Raw genomic sequence first — 23,046 nt, 5'->3', positions numbered from 1 at the left:
AACGAACTGATGTTCGGCTGACTTGAGCACCAAGCCAGATTAAAATGATTAAGGTGTCAAGGCCAAGGGTAATGGAAGCACCAGTGTTCAGCTCACTACTCCTTGAGGTTTTATTCACCTCAGTGCTGAACTGACTCTGCAGCTGTGGCCTGTAAGCGTTGGTACCCTCCTCAACATTGAACCTGGCTCCGCGGCTGAGGCATACAGCCATTGGCCTCCTGGACCAGTTACAGTGCTGAACTGGCTCTGAGATTGTAGACTTACTTTCAGGGACTCTGAGATTCATGGTCTGTGGATTATTTGTTTGCTTGTTTTAATGGCTTGCACAATTTGTTCTTCCTATTTCGCACATTAGATGCATGATTGTGTTTGTGGTGCGCAGTTCCTTGTGAATTCTATTGAGTTTCTTTGTTTTGTGGTTGCCTGCAAGAAGATGAATCTCAAAGTTATATATATGGCATACATACTTTGATGTCTGACATGACCCTCCACTCAAACCACAACAACTCTCCAGCCCCTCCCTTGTTGCAACCCACCCAAAACCTTGCACAATAACACACTTAAAATGAAAAGTTTTATGGATGCAGTTGGAAAAAGCTCAAAGTTTGGAATATAGCAGGATAATTAAAGATTTGTTTCAGGTTTGCATTCCGTTAAGTGCTGTAGTCAGGTTTAAACAAGTTGAGTCTCTATTTTTTCTTTGCATATTCACTTGTAAAGCAATTAATCTAATCTTACTAAGTATTATATTTATTTCAATATATTTTCAGAATTGCTTATAGCAGCATATGTAAGAGACACAATTATCATATTGTAAATGGATATTACAGATCTCTTGGTTCCAATACTGGAATTTAGAAAGCTGCAGATCACCTCAAAGCAAAAGGACAGAAGGACTTTTGCTTTTGATGCAAAAATTATCATTGCTCAAAACTGATAGTTATGAGAAGTAATCTTTTTCTCAAGTTTCTGCTCAGACTGATTTAAATATTAATTCATTTGAAAACTAGATGCTTGGATAGTGAAGTAGAATGCTATTGCTATTTGCGTGATAATTATCACCACAGTCTATCGCCAGACATAAGCACTTAACAAGAGGGCTTGATCAGCTCTTGTGAGTAATCTGATTTCGGACAATAAGACCATAAGACATAAGAGCAGAATTGGGCCATTTGGCTCAGCGAGTCTAGTCCAACATTCCATCATGTCTGATTTATTATCTCTTTCAGCCCTATTCACCTGCCTTCCCCTGTAATCTTTGATGTCCTTAAAACTCAAGAACCTGTGAACTTCTGATCTAAATATACCCAGTGACTTGGCCTCCACCTCCACCTGCGACAAGGAATTCACAGATTCACCACCCTCTGGCTAAAGAAATTTTAAGTAACTGAACAAACAATTGAGAATAAATTGTTCATGCATTATGGTACCCCAGTGAGTTTTTGCTTTTTACGCATTTCAACAATTTTTAAAGATGTCACTTCATATTGTCCATGAACAAATAAAACACTTAACATTATGATCCCTGATGAAAAACGTAAATTGATTCATTCAGTAAAAGTCACTGTGATAATCATAAACACAGGAGATTCTACAGATGCTGGAAATCCAGAATGACACACGTAAAATGCTGGAGGAGTTCAGCAGATCAGGTAGCATCTACGGAAAGGAATAATCTGTCAACGTTTTGGTCTGAGATCCTTCATCAGGACTCAGTGATAATCAACTGACTATGGATGTACTGGCAATAATGTAATATTATTTAAACCAGCACAGACATTCATGGGAAATAGACCTGCACTGGATGGAATTTATGCCTAAAATGTCTCATCTTTTGTTTTAATTTGATTAATTTTGCTGATAAAAAACCTTACTAGTGAAACCTTTGACTTTGGGAGGCATTCATATGAATGACTAACATAAATGTGCAGAAAACAGTATTCAAAGGAGGTGCAAACTTGTGAGGTTTGAGCATAATTCTTTGAAAAAGAGCCCAATATAAAATAGAGATGGATCAGAAATTGAAACAATTGCATTAGCATTTATCCCCATCAGAAATTCCACATTATATCCCACTGTAAAGCTATGTAGTTTAAAATTTTAATCCAGTTGTTCATAAGAATAAATAAGTTTTATGCTGCCTTTTGCCTTCAGAGTATTTGCTGCCATAAACAGAAGCCCAAGAAAAGTAGGCTTTCCAGTGCAAAATTCTTTACCAGAAAGTTTAAAAAGGATCTGGGCACAAGAGATTCTGCAGATGCTGGAAATCCTGAGCAACACACACAAAATACTGAAAAAACTCAGCAGGTCACTCAGCATCTATGGAGGGAATAAACAGTCTATGTTTCAGACCAAGACCCTTCATCAAAACTAAAAAGGAGAGGTAAAAAGCCAAAATAAGGAGTTGTGGGGAAAGTTAGCAAGTGGTAGGTGAGACCAGGTGAGGGAAAAGGTGGGTGTGTGGGGGAGGAGGGATGACATGAGAAGCTAGGAGGTGATAAGTGGAAGGAGTAAAGGGATGAAGAAAAAGGAATCTGATGGGGAGGAGAGTGGACCATGGAAGAAAGGAATGGAGGAGGGTCGTCAGAGTGAGGTGATGGGCAGGTGAAGAGAAGAGAAGGGGTAAAGGGGAACCAGAATAGGGAAGGAGAAAAGATAAAAGGGGAAGGGGGAGAAATTATCAGAAGTTAGAGAAATCAGTGATTGATGGCTACCCAGATGGAATATGACATTTTGCTCCTCTAACCTGCGAATGCCTTCATCATGGCAAAGAAGAGGCCATGGACCAACATGTTGGAATGGGATGGGAAGTAGAATTAAAATGAGCAACCCAGATCATGGCCTTATAACCCAATTGGAGTAGAAGTTCTCTTTATACCTGGAAAGCCATCATTATTAGTGGATAAGGTTAAAATGAAGACTGTCTAAGTCATGAGTTCTTCTCCTTAGATTCTTATTGAAAACAGGGTGATGTGCACCAATTCACCAGATTTATCTATAATACTGGCCAAAGATAATGAGTTTCCAATAATAAAGGACCTGAAGAAAGTTCAAGAAAGGGTGTGAAAGATTAAATCTTTGTAGGAGGCCATATGACGTAATCAAATTATTCTTTTGTCTAGGCCAATTTTGACTGGCACCTCTGCAGTGTGCGACTCAGTGAAATTTTCCAGTGTGCTGAAAGGGCCTTTTTCCACACTGTGTGACTCTGTGAGTCAATTCCAGCTGTGTCTTTCACCCACAGAATTCCTTCTCTGACCTTACATAACATAGTTTATACACCATCAGGCTCCTGAACCATCATGGATAACCACTCACCTCAACACTCAACTGATTCCACAACCTACAGACTCACTTTCAAGGACTCTACAATTCATGTTCTCGGTATGATTTATTTACTGTTTGTGTTTGCACAGTTTGTCTTCTTTTGCACACTGGTTGTTTGTCAGTCATAGTGTGTAGTTTTTCATTGATTCCATTTTTTTCTTTGTTCTACCATGAATGCCTGCAAGAAAATGAATCTTAAGGTAGTATATGATGAAATATACATATCTTGACAATAAATTTATTTGGAACGTTGAGATTAATGGAATTGGGCTATCTGGTCAATTTCTGGCAGTGAACAAACCCTGGATTTACTAGGCCTTTCGCTTTTACAAGTGGACTACCATCTGTAAATAAAGAAATCTGTGGTTGCAATGTGGATTTATCGGTAATACCAATACCATGAGTTCCACAAATGATTCAAAGCCAAGGACAGGTTGATGCACTGCTGTCCAAATTACACTACATTCCGAAGTCCAGCGCTAGTTTGTGAGTCATAGCTGGACTCTTCATTCAAAAATTCCAAGGGCATTACCCACACTGTGTGAAATAAGCTTGCAAAAATATTCTCTACAAATGAATGATATTGGTTATTTTATAAACATGGTGAATGTTAGTATTTTCTGACAACAATATCTTGGGCTTTACCTTACTGAAATTAATCAGAAGAACATTCACATACTTGGTGTAATAGTGGTGCACGGCTTTAAATTAGACACCAACAGGTAGATGCAACAACATCAAAAGGCATAAATTAAACAAAGTTAAAACATGAAAGAACTGAAGGCTTGAGGTATGCTTCAGCATGACTTAAATGGAGCCTGACTTTATGTCCACTTCTGTTGGGAAGTTCAAAGTTAACAATTGTTCTCCATGTACGTAAGTCATTTGTTTCATGGTTCCACACAACCTAAACATCTTTTAGGTGCCCAAATATCTCTTCCTCCCACACAAACCCCAGTCTCAGTTCCACCCAATCCCCATGATCGGCTTAACCCAAGCCATACTTCTATCTATTTTGTCAACCAACTCCACTACTGACCCAATATTCTCTTCAGCTGACCTCACCCCCAATCTAGCCCAAACCTTTTATACACTCCCCAAAATATCTCCAAACTCCAGTCCTCTCTCTATTCCATTATTTTACCCTCCTAATCTTTATCTCCTCCTATCTGTGATATCTAGCTAGCTTCCTCTGAAAGAATAGTCCAGTCGATCCAGCACAACACCTCTTGGGCCTCATGAGCAACACAATATTGTTGGTCTTCTCCAAAACTGGAGCCGGAAGCCATTTACAACTCCTTCACAGACAGTGTAAAATTCCTAGAAACCAATTCATAATTCAATACGTACTTATATTTTTTTCAAACCACTCACATGAGTCATCTATACCTATTTTCATACTGTTCTCCTATTACTTACAGATGAAATAAGACATCTATTAGGATGTCTGCTAAAAGGAACAATTAGAACTAAAACAGACCCTTTACTCATGCAAAGAACAAGATCAACAAGTTATATACACTCAGTGGCCACTTTATTAGGTACAGGAAGAGTACGTTTGTGGTCTTCTGCTGCTGTAGCCCATCCACTTCAAGGTTCAAGGAGCTATGCATTCAGAGATTCTCTTCGGCATACCACTGTTGTAATTTGTGGTTACTTGAGTTACTGTCACCATTCTGTCAGTTTGGACCAGTCTGGCCATTCTCCTCTGACTTCTCTCTTTAACAAGGCATTCTTACCCACAGAACTGCGGCTCACTGGATGTTAACTTTTGGTTTTCACACCATTCTCTATGTTAAATGAAGTATGAAGAATCCAAAGTGTTCCAACGAAACATGATCAAGCTACTCTTCATAAAGGTAAAAGATGCACTGGAAATGTCACACACAGCAGTGCTACACTAAAAGTGTCATCTGTCTCACTTTGGTGATCATTCAGCCATAAGACCATAAGATGTAGACCATGTCTTTTAAGATCACGATTGTAATGTTAAAATTGACAAAAGCTCAGTCAAAGAGCTATGTTTGAAGAAGTGTCTTGAAGATGAAAAGAAAGGTATAAAGGAGATTAAGTTTAGGGAGGAAAGTTCATAGACCATAAGACCATAACACATAAGAGGCCCAATGTCTCTAAGCACAGGTTCTCCCCAGGGTTGTGTTCTTTCACTCGTTCTGTTCTCACTTTATACAAGTGACTGTACCTCCACAGATGAATCCATTAAAATGCTAAAGTACATGGATGACACAACTGTAGTTGGTCTCATCTCTAACAATGATGTTACCAAATAGAGGTGGACCATCTTGCAAAATAGTGTGCTTGTAAAAACTTAAAGTTTAATGCTAACAGGACAGTGGAAATGACAATGGTGTTTCTTAATGCCGGCTTCAGAAACTTAACATCACAGCATGTATCCTGATGAATTTTTATTCAGCCATCATTCAGACTGCTGTGACCATCTCTATCACTGCTTGATTTCCCACTGTCTCCGCCTTTTGCGAGTCCAGGTTGCACCAAGTGGTTCAGTCTGTAGAGATCATTGGCGGTCAGTTACCAACATTCGAAGATCTGTTCATTGCCAGCGTAAAGAAAAGAGATGAAAAATTACTGCTGACTTCACCCACCCTAGCAGTCTCACTTATTCTCTAAATTGCCATCAGGGAGACACTATAAGCCCATCGTCAAAAGGACTACACATCATCTCCGAAGCTTCTTTCCTGCAGCTATCCAGCTTCGCAACAAAATTCACGTAGGTGTAATACCGTAAATATCCCTGCACAACATCTGTTAAATGGTCTTTTCTGTTCTCATTATTCTCTTGATAATTATTCATATGTTGACATCTGTGCATGTGACTGCTCTGCTAATTGCTGATTATTCATGGCTGTTTGCACTATTGTCTTGTAAACTGTTGGTTTGTTATTGTGTTGTCTGTTATGGTATTGTCCTGTGTTTTATACTTGGCTCTGAACCACCACCAGTTCTGGTATGTTACACATACTGGCAACAAAGCGATTCTAATTCTCATTCAGATTCAATGAGATCTCCCCTCATTCTTCTAAACTCCATCAGGAACAGAACCAGAGGAATCAAATGCTCCTCGGATGTTTGACCATAAGACCATGAGACATAGGAACAGAATTAGTCCATTCGGCCTATTGAGTCTGCTCGGCCATTCCATCACGGCTGATCCTAGATCCCACTCATTCCCAGGATCATTCTCCTGAACCTCTCCTATGCCAGGGTATTCTTTCTTAGATAAGGAGCCCAAAACTGCTCACAAATGGAAAGTACAGAGGTCTGGCAGTTAAATAATTATGTAGTAATAATGGTGAAATAATCAAATTTCACGATGTTCACAAAGCCAGAATGAGACTGGCACAGATATTACAGAAGAATTAGAAATTATAAAGATGAAGAGAGGCAGACCAATTGGGGATCTGAAAACAAGAATATGCTTCAAATGTGGATAACATCTAATTGAGAACAAGAGTAGATCTTTAAACATAGGGGTGACATGGACCTCTTTTGACAATATGATTCCAAAGTAACCTGATGCAAGTCCGACCATTTTACAATGATCTGGATAGAGGAGATCTCTATGGAAACGCACTGGGGAGGATTGGAGTAGGCAGATCTAGAAGTTACAAAGGCACCAGTGATCTAAAATCTGAAAGAGACAGAAATTTTGAGTTTCTATTTTGGTCTTCTTTCTTTATCGTGATAATCCTTTGCTTGAATAGAGCAACAGTTAATTCCACTTACTCATTGGTTGTGTCTAAACCCCAAATGCAATAAACACCACTACAGGACATATCACAATGTTCAGCTCATCTGCCACTTTCACTTATTTATTCTCACCCCTTTTGTATTTTGATGTCAACTTCTATCTCACGTGAAACACTTTGAACTACTTTGGGATGATAAAGGTGATGTATGATGGATTTTGATCAATGTTAATATTGAGAGATATGTTGTTATTGACTGTTAACAGGAGGTAAGCTGGAACATGGGTGTTTTGATCAGTCACTGTTGGACTGGGACTGAGGCAGAAAGACTTTGGCAGCAGCCCTTTTGAGGATCCATTCTGCTTACACGTCTTGGGAAAGGGGCTGGAAAAATAGCCTACTTCAAAACCTCCTGCTGGATTCCATGTCCTGAGGGATCACCATATGTGGTCAGAAACAAAATAAATCATGACCTTTGCTGCTTGGAATATGCACATTCTGATAAATTGGGCAACTCGTGATTGACCAGAGAGGGAGAGTCCAATCATCGTCAGGGAACTGAGGAGATGCTGGATTGACCTAGCTGCTATTTCTGAAATCTGTCTGGCAGACACAGGGCAACTGATGGAGAAGGGTGGTTACACCTTCTTTGGGAAAGGGAAGCAGCTGACAAGCCCAGGATCCATGGTGTTGGGTTTGCCGTAAAGAACCAACTTGGAGATCAGTGAATTTCTCATGATAATACATTTGGCGCTTACCAACAATTAGATTGTAACCATCATGAGTGCTTATACACCAACTATGGATGACTGCTGAGCATTCCCAAGGAGTATATAATAACTCTCTTAGGGGACTTCAATGCCAGCGGCAGTTAGGACTTTAGGTTCTTGAACCAGAGGAGATAACTTCGCTCAACTTCATTTACCCAATCACTGAAATGTTTTCACAACCTATGAACTTTCAAGGACTCTTCACCTCATGTTCTTGATATTTATTATTATTATTATTTCTTTTCCTTTTCTTTTTGTATTTGCACAGTTTGTCGTCTTTTACCTATTGGTTGTTTGTCCATCCTGTTGGGGATTGATTCTATGGTGTTCTTTGTATTTACTGTAAATGCTCGCAAGAAAATGAATCTCAGGTTTGTATGTGCTGGCATATGTGTACTTTGATAATAAAATTTACTTCGAACTTTGACTTCAACTTTTGAAAGGGCACCATAGGAGAGGAAGACATTGGCAACATCAACTCAAATAGAGTACTACTTCTCACCATATGGTCTGAGCACATTGCAAGCCCTCTCTTCCACCAGAAAAACAAATTCAAGACATTTTGGCAGCACTCCCAATCTCAACACTGGCATCCCATTGACTTTGTCATTGTCCAAGCTAGGGACTGCTATGATGTTAATATTATAAGGGCTATGATTGGCACGGATGACTGCTGGACAGATCATTGCCTGATCTGCTCCACCACATCCAATAGACTCATGAAAAAGAGAAGGGTTCATAAGAAGCAGACGAGGCCAAGACTAAAAATCAAGAGCCTGCTTGACACTGCCACCCAACAGCCACTTATATCACCAATACTCAATATCAATATCAATATCACCAAGACCAAGGAGATGGTGGTGGACTTTAGGAGGTCTAGGCCTCATATGGAGCCAGTGATCATTAATGGAGAACGTGTGGAGCCTACAAGTATCTGGGAGTACAGTTAGACGAGAAGCTTGACTGGACTGCCAACACAGATGCCTTGTGCAGGAAGGCACAGAGTCGAATGTACTTCCTTAGAAGGTTGGCGTCATTCAATGTCTGTAGTGAGATGCTGAAGATGTTCTATAGGTCAGTTGTGGAGAGCGCCCTCTTCTTTGTGGTGGCGTGTTGGGGAGGAAGCATTAAGAAGAGGGACGCCTCACGTCTTAATAAGCTGGTAAGGAAGGCGGGCTCTGTCGTGGGCAAAGGACTGGAGAGTTTAACATCGGTAGCTGAGCGAAGGGCGCTGAGTAGGCTACGGTCAATTATGGATAACTCTGAACATCCTCTACATAGCACCATCCAGAGACAGAGAAGCAGTTTCAGTGACAGGTTACTATCAATGCAATGCTCCTCAGACAGGATGAAGAGGTCAATACTCCCCAATGCCATTAGGCTTTACAAGACGGTGATTTAGATGCATATCATTTTTTTTTTTACTGAGTTAAGTATTGTATGTAATTAGTTTTGCTACAGCAAGTGTATGGGACATTGGAAAAAAAAAGTTGAATTTCCCCATGGGGATGAATAAAGTATCTATCTATCTATCTATCTATCTTAGGGCCTCTGTTTGGGAAAAACTCCAACAAGAATATTCAGCGAATATTGAAGAACACTAGGTCTGCTTAAATCCACCATCCTCAATACCTGCTAAAACACCCTTGGGTTCAAGTCCAGAAAACATCAGGATTGGCCTGATGATAATGATATGGATCCAGAACAACTTATCTCCAGGAAAAGGAAAGCCTTTTCTGCCTGGCAAAATGACATTGGCAATGAGGCCAAAAGAGAAGCTAACTCCAGAGCCAAGGAAGATGCCCAGCGCAAGGGTGAGGGAGCTAAAGAATTTACAGTAGACTTCAAAAACCCTGAAATCCAGAGACTGGCAGACTCTGATGAGACTAGAGTGTTTTTCAGTGCCACAAAATCAATTATATGTTATCCAGGTTACTGTGATTAAACCCCCTGCACTCAAAGAATGGGAAGAACTTGCTAAAGGATTGGAAGGATATCAACAATTAATGAAGCACTTTCAAGAACTTCTTAGCCATGACAGCATTGCTGGACCAGAGGTTACTAACCAAATCCTCCAGAGACCTGCGAGAGAGGACATGGGGGAAACTTCCAGTATAAAAGAGGTCCACGATGCCATCAGAAACCTGAAAAGCACAGTACAGTATTTGTCAGCGTGGAGCGGAGAGTAAGCTTGTAAATCTGGCGGGAGCAAAAGATGTTCGGAATGGCAAGGGTGGAGCACCGCAGGTGGGGTGTGGGACAGGTAGTCGGGAAGTAGTGCCAGGGTTGGTGGTGGCACGAGTGCAGACTCACCCAGCCCTGGCACACTAGGCAAGGTAATTTCTTTGTAAACAATTGGTGTATTGGCATTACAGAATGTCATTACAGCTTCCCACTCCCTCCTCTCCCTTCCCCTTTTCCTAACCAAGATCCCCCCCAACCTGCCCCCTTTCCACTCTCAGCCCTCAACAGAGACCCATATCAGAATCACTCACATATGTCACGAAATTTGTTTTGGTTTTGAAGTAGCAGTACAGTGCAATACATAAAATTATTACAGTACTGTGCGAAAGTCTTAGGCTCCCTAGCTATATATATGTACTTGCGACTTTTGCACAGTACTGCATGTCTATTGAGCTTCGCTATTATTATTGTATTCTTTATATTTTGTGTTTTTTGTGCTGCATCAAATTAGGAGAAATAATTATTTTGTTCTCCTCTACACTTGTGCATAGGAAATGACATTTAAACAATCTTCAATCTTGAATCTTCTCCACGATAAAGCAGCACCAGGTCTGAGGGACAGGTCACGTCATCCTGACGCCTAACTCACATCTCCCCAAACAGATCCTTTACTCAAAGATAGAAGTACATTTATTATCAAAGTATGTATACAGTACACAACCCTAAAGATTTGTCTTCCCCACAGACAGCCACAAAACAAAGAAAACCATAGAACCCGTTCAAAGAAAAACATCAGCCACATGCAAATAGAAACAAACTTATGCAAACAGCAAAAAAAGCAAATGAAAAACACAGAATATAAAACACAAAATCGAAAGAGTCTAGGCGTACTCAGTTCAGCTCAGTGTTTGTTATCTGCATGCTACCCCCATCAAAATCGCCCAGACTAGTGTTACATACCAGCAGTAGTAGATCACAAATTGAGTCATGTTTAAATGTTAAAACCACTATATTTATTAGTATATAATCAAAAATATAGAAAATTAAACAAAATAAACAGAAATTAAATGTTATGTGTGTGTGTGGCTCCCAAACTGTCAAGCTCAGGAACAGTTCTTAAAGTCTTAAGATGGCAAACTAGAAAGGTCCAGTAATCCACGGAATAAGTGAGGGGAGAAACTTATAAATCACGAAGAATTCCACAGGTTCCACGCTGGGAAAACGAAGTAACAGTTGCCAAAGATCTTATCCGTCGAGTCGTCCTGAAATCCACGTAGAAATGTCACAAGGTGACAGTCATGGAATATTCCTTAGCACAAGTGGTACGGACATAACATACCCAAAACCACGTAAGGATTGACAAAAGTGGTCGCCACAGAATACTCCATCAAAACCCACATATGGATCATACGAAGTGACAGTCACACATCCAATGTGCAGTGTGCCGTTAATCAACCCAATCCTTTGGGCATGGGAAAGTATCAGACTTTACCCATTGTCACTGCAAGCTCCTGCCAGCAGCTTGCGGTCCAAAGTTTCCACACTCTTTCCTTCTCCTTCTGAAAGTCCCAGCGGTCTATCTGCAGCTTGTTATACTGACATCCTAGTCCCGCCTCATTCAGGCGTTTTAAAGTGACACCCACAGTAAACAAAACAGTGGTCACGTAACACTAGCAACAAAAAAGGAGTGACCAGAAACCAGAAACACATCACAACATCAACTACAGAGTCCGGTCCACAAACCACGTCGATTAACCCTTGCCCAAAACCCAGGAATCTGGCACCATCCTCCAACAGCATCAAGGGAGAGAGAGACCATTTCAACACAAGAACCTTCCTTTGCAAACAGCAACTGAGAGGGAGAGAGAGAGAGACACTCACATGCAGACAACTTCCTCTAGCAGCAGTGAGTGAGAGGCTGGTAGATGATGCCAAACATCTGCTTTCCTTCCGCACTCATCTCAATTTCAATCTTCCTTAGTACTTTAAGAGACGAGATTGCTGAGAAGCGGAGTTGATCGTGCGCTTACGTCCCATTTCCAGGCCGCTTGGCCTCGAGACCGAATGCTTTGCTTGAAGCCTCAGGGAACCCTCTCAGAAACAGATCACCCAATTGGCCCAAAACCACACCAGCAACAGGTAGATGACAAGCTTCAATGACAGCAGAACCACATTTGAAAGAAAAAGAAGCTGTTAAAGAAATTAAAGAAGTAGTTTTGTGAACCATCTAGAGGGTGTCATTCTTGGTCATGTTGCTTGCTGGTTCCAATTTCCACTTCAAAGAAGGTTAGTGAGCCACTGGCGAGTAAAGGAAACTCTGTAAAGATGGCATCAAAATCAGCCCAAAGAAATTCAACATTACAAGTAAGAGCAGGGAAGACATTGCACTCAATAAATAAACCTGGCGGAAATCTGTTCAAAAGGGAGCAGCAGTACATGACAGCGATCTCCACGGCACCACATAGAACAAGCTACAACTGTGAAAAGAGAGACTGAACAACCAAATGCCCCAACCACCAACCAGAGCCACCACTTACCCTTGCCCGCACTGCACCAGAATATGTGGGTCCCAGATCAGTCTCAACAACCTCCTGAGGACCCACCAATAGACAACCCCCCAGGAGAACATCATAATCCAGTCAAGCGATCACACTACTAATACTGTACACGGTAACATGGTTTATACAACCCTTACCTAATTCCAATGTATTTATAGAAAAGGAAATGGATGCATGTTTTACACGGTTGGCATCCAGTCACGCTTGGAGAAAACAGAAGTCATATTCAAGTTACCCTCATGAAACATTTACTATCTTTAAAAGGAAAAGACCAAATAAAGAAAATCCAGACATGGGGCTTCTCATGGTATTCGACAGCCAATTAGTCTTCCAATCATTCAGGCTGAAACATATTATTAAGTGTGAAATAAAAATATAAAACTGAGTGCAGTAGTGCGTTCAGTTGCTCCAGACATTTCAAACTGAAAATAAAATGTTCTGAGATTGAAGCTTAGAAAATAGAGCAACGCTGAACCTCCTGACCTCAGGAACTTTCCGAACAACTGAGGCTGCTGGTCCATGTAATGTCTTCCATTTGCTGCTCAATGCAGCCTAACTGAGTTCACAGATACTCTGCAACTCTACTTGTCTAATCTTTGGCCTGATACATAAATAGCATTCAATGCTTAATTAATTTGAAACAACTCAAACAATTTACTGTTAAAACTAGTTTAATGATTAAATGACAGATCTAAACCAGGTCTTACAAATTTGGGTACTTTCCAAATTCTAGGTGTTGCAAGAAAAGTATGTTTCTTTTAATACTCTATGGTACTGCCAAAATGTATAGCCAACCGGTGAAACAGCAGCCAAATGATCAACACATGATGTAGTCCAATAATAACGATCTTCAGACATACGCTCAGTAGCCGCTTTATGACGTACACTAATACACCTGCCCATTAACGCAAGTATCTAATCAGCCAATCATGTGGCAGTAACTCTTTGTATAAAAGCATTGAAACATGGTCAAGAGGTTCAGTTGATCTCTTGGGATTTTCACGCAAAACAGTCTCTAGAGATTATAGAGATGGGCGCGAGAAACAAAAAACTTCCAGTGAACAGCACATCTGTGGGCAAGAATGCCTGTTAATGACACAGGTGAGAGGAGAATGGCCAGAATAGTTTAAGCTGACAGGCAGGCGACAGTAACGCAAATAACCACACGTTACGACAGTGGTGTGCAGAAGAGCATCTCTGAATGCACAACATGTCAAACCTTGAAGTGGATGGGCTACAGCAGAAGAAGACCATAAGCATACAGGAAGTATCTAATAAATTGGCCACTGAGTGCATATACTGTATACTTAGGTCTCACACCACCAGGTTCAGGAACAGTTAATACCCTACAACCATTAGGCTCCTGAACCACCATGATAACTTCTCTTCACTCTGAACTGATTCTACTTACTAAATTACTTTCAAGGATTCAACAACTCATGTTCTCAGTATTATTCATTCTTTGATTTATTTATTTTTATTTGCAGTTTGTCTCTTTTGCACATTGGTTGTTCATCAGTCTTTGTGTGTAAGTTTTCATGGATTCTTTTTGCGCTGTGAATGCCCTCAAGAAAGTGAATCTTAAGCTCAAGGTAATATACGGTGAAACATACGTACTTTGAAAATAGATCTAAATACTCTGAACTTTGAATGCGTATATCTGTGTTGTTTCTGGATCTTATTGCACTGAAGTGTTCATGTACTGTGATTATATCAAAACACGAGGAGCACAATGTTTATGTTCTTTTAGTGTGGATGATCAAATTACAAATGCATTTATTCACAGGATGAATGATGCCTTTGGAAAAAAATGTACTTGGATAATCATCATGTACAGGATTTTTCCATCAAATTTGAGAAAGAATGGAAGACTTGTAGTTCTGTAATGCTATCACGATCACAAGGAAATCCCAAAGTGCTTTATAGCAAATGTACTTTGTACATTCCTGTAGGCAACATCACAATCAATCTGCAGTTAGCAAGTTCTGCCAACTGGCAACATGATTATGACCTGATTATCTCTTTACACCATTGACTAAGGGATAAATATTTCCATATACTACAAATAATTCCCCTGCTCTCCCTTTAAACAGTATCATATGATATTTTAAAGAACTTCCAAGAGTAATTGGAATCTCAGTTTACTAACTTATCCAAAAGACCGCACCTCTGACAGAAACAAGCCCAACCCTTGACATTCCATAGCATGAACACCACCAGATCCCCACTATCAAAATCCTGGAAGTTACCACAAATTCAGCTTGACCAGCCACAAAATACCGCTGCTCCAAAAAGGGTCAGGAAATTGCGTAACTGAAGTGAGGAATTACCGCCACGCACTCCTAGGCCTTTTGACATTCAGGAGAGCAAAGGATTATTGTCCACTTACCTAAAAGAGTACAGCTCCAACAACATGCAAGGTCAGTATCAGCCAGGTTGTAGCCAAGGTGTAATAATGGTAAGGCTGATGTGTCGAATATCAATTACTGTAAGTACATCATAGCTTTCTATAAAACAAGACAGCCAGGCCACTCTGACAACACCTCCACACCCACAATTCTACCACCAAGGATAAGGACACCACTACCATAGATTCCACAACAAGTGGCATCCTATAATTTTCCCCAATTTTTGAAAATTGAAAATCGTATGACTTTTTTTTTCTGACAAGGTGCTGCACATGAGGCTGCTTAACAAAATAAGTGCACGTGGCATTACAAGGAAAGATACTAACATGGATAGAAGATTGGCTGACTGGCATGAGGCAAAAAGTGGGAACAAAGGAGGCCTTTTCTGGTTGGCTGCTGGTGACTAGTCGTGTTCCACAGGGGTTGGTGCTGAGACTACTTCCTTTCACATTATATGTTAATGATTTGGACGACAGAATTGATGATTTTATGGCCAAGTTTACGGATGATATGAAGATAGGAGGAGGGGCAGGTAGTGTTGAGGGAGCAGGAAGTCTGCCAATAAACTTAGATTGGGAGAATAGGCAAAGAAGTGGCAGATTAAATATAGTGTAGGGAAGTGTACTTTGGTAGAAGGAAAGCATAGACTATTTTTCAAATGGAGAAAAAAATTCAAAAGTCAGAGGTGCAAAGGGACTTGGGAGTCTTCATGCAGGATTCCCTGAAGGTTAACTTGCAGGTTGAGTTGGTGGTGAGGAAGGCAAATGCAATGTTAACATTTATTTTGAGAGGATAAAATATAAGTGCAAAGATGTAACACTTGAGGCTTTATAAGGCATTGGTCAGACCATACTTGGAGTATTGTGAGCAGTTCTGTGTCACTTATCTAAGAAAGGATGTGCAGATATTGGAGAGAGTCCAGAGAAGATTCACGAGAATTATTCCGGGAATGATAGGGTTAACCAATAAGGAGCATTAGATGGCTCTGGGCCTGTACTCACTGGAGTTTGGAAGAATGAGGAGGGATCTCATTGAAACCTTTTGAATACTGAAAGGCCTAGATATAGTGGATTTGGAGAGGATGTCTCAGAATAGAATAGAGGGATGTCCATTTAGAATAGGGATGAGGAGAAATTTATTTAGCCAGAGAGTAGTGAATCAGTGGAAATTATTGCCACAGACAGCTGAGGAGGCCAAGTCATTAAAGTGGAGGTTGATAGCTTCTTGATTAGTCAGTATGTCAAATATTATGGGGAGAAGGCAAGAGAATGGAGTTGAGAGGAATAATAAATCAGCCATGATGGAATGGTGGAGCTGACTCGATAAACTGAATTGCTTAATTCTGCTCCTATGTCCTTTAGTCAAATGGTCTTTTTTTGCTGGGTCTAAATCCTGAAACTCTCTAACAGCATCGCCAGAGTGTCTTCACAGAAGGAATGCAGGAGTTTAAGGTGGTGGCTCACCACCACCTTCTCAAGGGAAAATAGGAATGACTTTCCACTGATGCCAAGATCTTCAAAAGTAAATAAAGATACATTTTTCTCTCTTTCTAACTCAGCAAAGGGCTTATTACCAACAGAGCCAAAGGGGCCATGGAAGCAATGTTGCAATGTAATATCTTCTATACATTAGTTTTGAAGATTGAGTGTATTAAGAATTATGTTGATTGACACTTGGCCCTTTGTTCCCAAGTGAATTATCTGATTTACAAATAGTTGTTTAAGTATGTGCAATGATTGAACATGATTGACATCTTGGCAAAATATAATAAAAATAACATTCATTTCTGAAAATAATGGCCAAATCGTGAATCCAGAATATTCAGAATCAGAATCAGAATGAGGTTTAATATCACTGACATATGTTATGAAATTTGTTGTTTTGCAGCAGCAGTACTGAGCAGTATATAAAATATTACATAAATTACAAAATGAAATATATTGAAAAATAAATATGTTGTGCAAAAAGAGAGCAAAATGGTGAGGTAGCATACATGGGTTCATTGTCCATTCAAAACTTTAATGGTGGAGGGGAAGAGGTTACTCCTAATACACTGATTGTGCGTCTTCAGATTTCTGTATCTCCTCTCTGATGGTAGTTATGAGAACTAGGTATGTCCTGAGTAGTGATAGGGGGAGGGAGTTCCTTAATAACGGACACCATCTTTTTGAAGCACTGCCTTTTGAAGATGTCCTCAACGGCGGAGAGGCTAGTCCCCTTGATGGAGCTTACAACCCTCTGCAGGGGCCCCTCCATACCAGATGGCGATGCAACCAGTTAGAATGCTCCCCATGGTACATCTGTAGAAATTTACTGGAGTCTTTGATGATATGCCAAATCTTCTCAAACTCCTAACACTGACATGCCTTGCTTCAAGATTACATTGATATGTTAGGACCAGGATAGATCTTCAGAGATGTTGACAGCCAAGAATTTGAAACTGCTCATCCTTTCCATCCTTTCAATGAGTTCTGATGTGTGTTCATTCAACCTCCCCTTCTTGAAGACCACAATCAATTCCATGGTATTACTGACATTGAGTGCAAGGCTGTTGTTATGATACCACTTAACTAGCTGATCTAACTCAATTTGTACACCACCTCATCACTATCTAAGATCCTGCTGACAACAATTGTGTCATTGGTGAACTTATAGAAGGCACTTGCTCTGTGCTTGTTCACACAGTCATAGGTGTAGAGAGAGGAGCGTACTGGGCTAAGCAAGCATTGATGGGGTGCACTGGTGTTGATTGTTAGCAAGGAAGAAATGCTATTTCCAATCTGCACTGACTGTGATCTCCTGATGATGAAGTCAAGGATCTATTGGCAGAGGAAAGTACAGAGACCAGGTTTTAAATGTAGTTGATTAATTCTGAGGTAATAATGTTATTGGATGCTGAATTGTACTCAATAAACAGAGGCCTGGCATAAGTATTGCTGTTGTTCAGGTGTCCAAGGCTGAGTGGAGCTCAGTAAGATGACATCCTATTGTAAGGGTAGTCAAATTGCAGCAGGTCCAAATGCTTGTTTAGATTAATTCTAGGCATGACCAACCTCACCAAGTACATCATCAAGTAGGTGTGAGAGCAAATGCTCGATAGTCTTTGAGGAAGCTCACCTTGTTCTTCTTGGACTCTGGTGTGGTTGATGCCTTTTTGAGGCAGTTGGGAACCAGCAACGAGCAATGGGAGATTAAAGCCGTCAGCTGGTTGGCACAATGCCCTACCTGGTACTCCAGTTTATGAAGCATAAGATCAGGAAGTCTCATGTAATAGAGCACAGATGAAACCGGTTGCTTTGGAGGTTTTGCACCTTAAGTCTTAGTTTTGGAGAGGACATTTACATTGATTTGCCTATCATTGTGATGGCTTTGGAGAATTTTGTAGAGGGAGAATTGGTGGTACTTCTCTAATGCTTTGAGACATCTAATGTAAGTTATCTATGTCTCCAAAGATTATTCCAGCTTCTCACTTCTTTTCCTCCCCTCCCCACCCATCTACCGTACCTTCCCCATTACCTGGCCTCATCTATAACCTCCAGTTTGTACTCCTTCCACTCTCCCTACCTTCTTATTCTGGCCTTTTTTCCCCTTACTTTCCAGTCCTGATGAATGGTTTCAGCCTGAAAAGTCAACTCTTTATTCTTCTCCATCGATTCTGCCTGACCTGCCGAGTTCCTCCACCATTTTGTGTGTGTTATTCTCCAAAGATTACTGAAGATGATGATCACTGTTACTCTGTAGACCACCAATTTAGTCTTCAATTTCATGTCTTTGTCTTTGTACACCTTTTCTAACAGGTAACTGAAGACATTGACATAGCAAACACAATAGTGAATTTTGTCATCAGTGACTGTCTTCAGTAAGAAATGACTATTGGAAAGAAAAAAGGTTCATTGTGGACTATGGCTTTTAGTGGATTGAGTTATGCAGTGGGGAGAGAATGGTAGAGGACTTCTGTCTTCCATCTGTTTAGTGTAAGACACATCTCCCTCCAAAATTTTAGTCAGGGAGTCAATGGTGGTTTGCAGCACAGTTTCAAAGTCATATTTACAAGCATGACTGCCCACAGAAAAAGCTGCATCTATCATGAAGGACTTCCACCAACCAGTCCATGCTGTATTCCCACTACTACCATCAGGAAGGAGGTAGAGGAGCCATAGGTCCCACACCACCAGGTTCAGGAACAGTTGTTAGCCTGCAACTATCAGGCTCCTGAACCAGCGTGGATGACTTCACTCATCTTAATTCCGAATTGGTTCGACAACCTACAGACTGTCATGGCACAACCGAGTGTCCAACGGTGTAACTGTACGGGCGGGCTGGGCTCATCAGCCTTGGTTGGCAGCTAGCCTAGGAGAAGGACAACTCTGATTCCAAAGCCAGTAGATGGAACTTGTTGGCCTTGCCAGGCAACCTGTCTAGGAGAAGGAAAATTCGATACTCAACCTACAGCCTTGTGGTCATTGTAGCTCACTGTGCCATTGTGGGATGCCCCCTGGCCTAAAGAGTGGAATTGGTCCATGCTCACCGATCCTCACTATAAACCTACGCAGGCAGGAAGAAAAATTCTACAGCGATGGAGTCCCCTCCTGATCTTCGCAAATGAAGAACCAGCCATCATCGTCATGTGAGAATTATACTGTAACTGAAGAACTGAGGTTGGAGTGACCTTGTGAGAATAGAATAGAGGTGGCTGAGGTTGAATATCTTCTTGATGTTCCTGAAAATTAATTCCACTCTTGCAGGTAGTTTGTTGAGAAATTGAAAAATTGCTGGAAAGAAAGCTATGAAGAGGGTTGGTGTGACAAGGTAAGTTCTGAATGGATATTTTACCAACAGTATCTAGGTCTTATTAGTTTTGCTATTTATTAAATTATCACAAATCACCAGTGGCAGCTAACCCAAACAACAGTGAGCTCAATGTTCACATGTATTACAGTACCAACCCCACATCCTCGCCTTGGTATCCACAGGAAAAACTAATTGCTCAATAGCTTTTTTTGTTAATCTTTCTCTTTCCTTAAAATGGCATTGAGAACCATAATCAGAATTTTTATTTATCTTCGTGATAAATATCTTTATAAGATGGCGTAAGATGGCGGTGCATGTGAACACAGTGGCCTCTCAGGGGCCAACAAAAGGCTCTTTTCTCTTTGTAATTTTTCTTTATGATCCAAAGACAATTCTACTCCAAGAACATCGGGTACTACAGGCCTATTCCATCAGTGTGCTGCACGTTTCTCAGAGTAGCTAGATTGGTGTCGGTGGCAGAGCTGGCTGAGAATTCGAAGGGGTCAGCCGAGGTGTCGAAGGAGCCGGTCAGGATATCGGAGGAGCCAGTTGGGATGGAACAGGAGCCTGCCAGCATGTTGGAGGAGCCCGGTTGGGTTTGGAGGATCTGGCCTTGCTGCAGACCGTGTCGCTGTCCGCTTCTTGGAAGCATTGGAGTTGGTATTGTATAACAGCGGGAGATTGTCTCGGACATTTCACTTGCAACTGCAAGCCTCCGTTGGACAGTGATAATGTAAGTTGCCGCAGGTCTGTTGCCCTTGTCTGGTGGGGCGACAGTCAACATGGGTGCTGTGTAGCCTCAGTTGTGGTGAGAACAAGGCCTCAAGCCTCGGGCTTGCCTGCTACTGCAGACCAAGTGAGAGATGCAGAAGCACTGCAGTGTGGTTGAGCTCAGCTGGGGCCTGGCCTCACCCATCAGTGCTACCCTCTCGTGTTTGAGCAATGGAACAACAGGCTGGGTCGCATGTGTCCGTATACAGCTGGGAGACTGTACCATCAACTGCTGGACATTGCCGCTCAGGATCTTGGACTCTATATGTTTTTTTTGTGTGTGAATATGCTTCTTGCTCAATACTTGAACTAACTTACTTGCTATTTTTGAATGTTTGCTTGCTGTTTTGAATGTTTTGCACCTTGGCTCCACAGGAACACTGCCTCATTCAGCTGTATCTATGTATGGTTTGAATGATAAATTTGATTTGATTTGATTTTGATTGATTTGAGACATGATGTGAAATTTCGTGTTTTGCAACAGCAGTACAGTGCAAAGGCACAATATATAGGTTACGGAAATAAAGAAATGGTGTAAAAAATATGAACAGAGTAACCACAAGAGATATTGCAGATGCTGGAAATCCAGAGTTACACACTCAAAATACTGGAGGATCCCTGCAGGTCAGACAACATCTCTGGAAATGAATAAAGAGTCAATGTTTTGGGCCGAGACCCATTCTTCATTCATTAACCCTGTTTATAGCTACTATTCTATAGATTTGCTGAGTATGTCCACAGGAAAAAACAATCTCAGGGTTGTGTGTGGTGACATGGTGACTTTGATAATAAATTTTACTGTGAACTTTAAACTATATGCTGATTCTTCACCAGCCAATGACAGTGGTGTCATTGGCAAACTCTAAGTTTTGGAGCTGTGCTTATCCTCACAGTCATGAGTGTAAACTGAGTAGAGCAGAGGGTTAAGGACACAGCCTTGTGGTGCATCTGTGCTGAGAGAAATTGTGGAAGAGATGCTGTTGACAATCTGAACTGACTGGAGTCTATAAGTGAGGAAATCGAGGATCCTGTTCCTACTTAAGATATGTAAAGAGATTTCCAATTTTCCCTTTCTTGATTAAATCACGAGATGAAGGCAGGAAAAATTAATCAGTTTACAAGCTTTCAGTCCATACTTAAACAGGCTTGAATCTGATCCAAGTTAATACTCAGCGCTCTCCCTTTCTCTAAATGACAATGGGAAAACTACATTCAACTTTATCTTAAGCTTCTTTCCACGTGGTCAATGGAAACTTCAGCACTTCTCCGAGGCCAGACATAAATAAAATGTCTTCTCAACCTGATGACACCAGCCCAATTTATAATAATTTGAAGTTTTTCTGGCACCTTTATCTCAAGCCCCTCAGTAGCCAGCAAATGTTTCAATTAAGGCACCAAATTTTTAAATAGGAGCCCTTTCTTAGGTGAAAACTAAATTTACTAAAACTGACATTCCAGAACTTTGAGGCGCATCAACTTATGGCTGAGGCAAATTGACACAAATAATCTATAAAATTTTCAAAGTTCTTGTATTAGTGATTTTGCATGTGCAAAAATGGTTGACACCAAAAGCAAAATCAGATGTTAAATAGAAAAGAGCAAATGTCAAATTAAGATGTGAAGTATAAAGGTATGACTGACAAAAGCACGTCCAACAAAATACCTGTTAATATATAATTTACACAACAAAATTCATTCAGCTTTAGGAGAAGGATGTTTCAGAGCTCTAGTATGTACAGAATCAGTTGGCTAAAAGTATTCTGATCACAAAAATTTGACCCATACAACGGGTTTTCTTGTAGTCATATAAGCTATTTAAGTTAGTTTCTACTTTGCAAGCAAATATCTAGTAATTTAAAGCATTCTTTTTTTTCACAGAATAACTAGAAGCACTATGTTCTGAATAGATTATTGCCAGAAAAAGAAAAACTCTTATACATACTCTGTTAAACTGCTTTATCTTCCGCAAATCCTTCCGAAAGTTGTGGGTAGTAACTTCGCATGCTAATACATTTTCATAAGTGACTCTTCTTAAACAGCTAAAGAAAGCTGCAATAATTTGTTTCCCACTAGTGGCCCAGAACCATCATATCTTCATAAAGTCAATATGGAAAGAATGTTATGCAGCTGCGGTTTCAGTTCAAAGAATTTATAAAATAGAACACATATTCTCACATTCTGTAAATTCATCAAAAACATCTCACGAGAACTGTTGACGCAGGTTAAGTGGATCAAACTTTTCTTTCAGGGAAGACAAATCCACACTGCACAAAGAAGACTACATTCTTCAAATAAATCTGTAACTTTAAGAAGCTAAATCTATTTCTGTATTGGTAACGGGAACCACATTAAGTTTCAGAGGTTAGGCAGAGGGCATTTTCTGTGGTCAATTTTTGTATCATTTTTTTAGAAATTTAATAAATAATTTCTGCAATAATGAAAAAATAACTGCTAAATAGATACAAAATTAACTTATGCCTCCTCAATATGGCAGGAAAAGAAAAGGCTACAC

At 40.5% G+C, this 23,046-nt stretch overlaps 1 protein-coding gene across 1 annotated transcript in view; it reads right to left on the bottom strand.

The window, feature by feature from the left end:
* Positions 1–22,541, bottom strand: part of LOC140730756 (coiled-coil domain-containing protein 102A-like) — a 451,176-nt gene extending 428,635 nt beyond the window's left edge. Inside the window, exon 1 of the mRNA XM_073051621.1 lies at positions 22,477–22,541. The gene's annotated coding sequence lies outside the window, so the exon portion shown is untranslated. The remainder of the gene's footprint in view (positions 1–22,476) is intronic.
* Positions 22,542–23,046: the final 505 nt, after the last annotated feature.

Source organism: Hemitrygon akajei, chromosome 1, assembly GCF_048418815.1.
Source record: "Hemitrygon akajei chromosome 1, sHemAka1.3, whole genome shotgun sequence".
Lineage (NCBI taxonomy): Eukaryota > Metazoa > Chordata > Chondrichthyes > Myliobatiformes > Dasyatidae > Hemitrygon > Hemitrygon akajei.
This window is presented reverse-complemented; position numbering and strand designations above follow the sequence as displayed.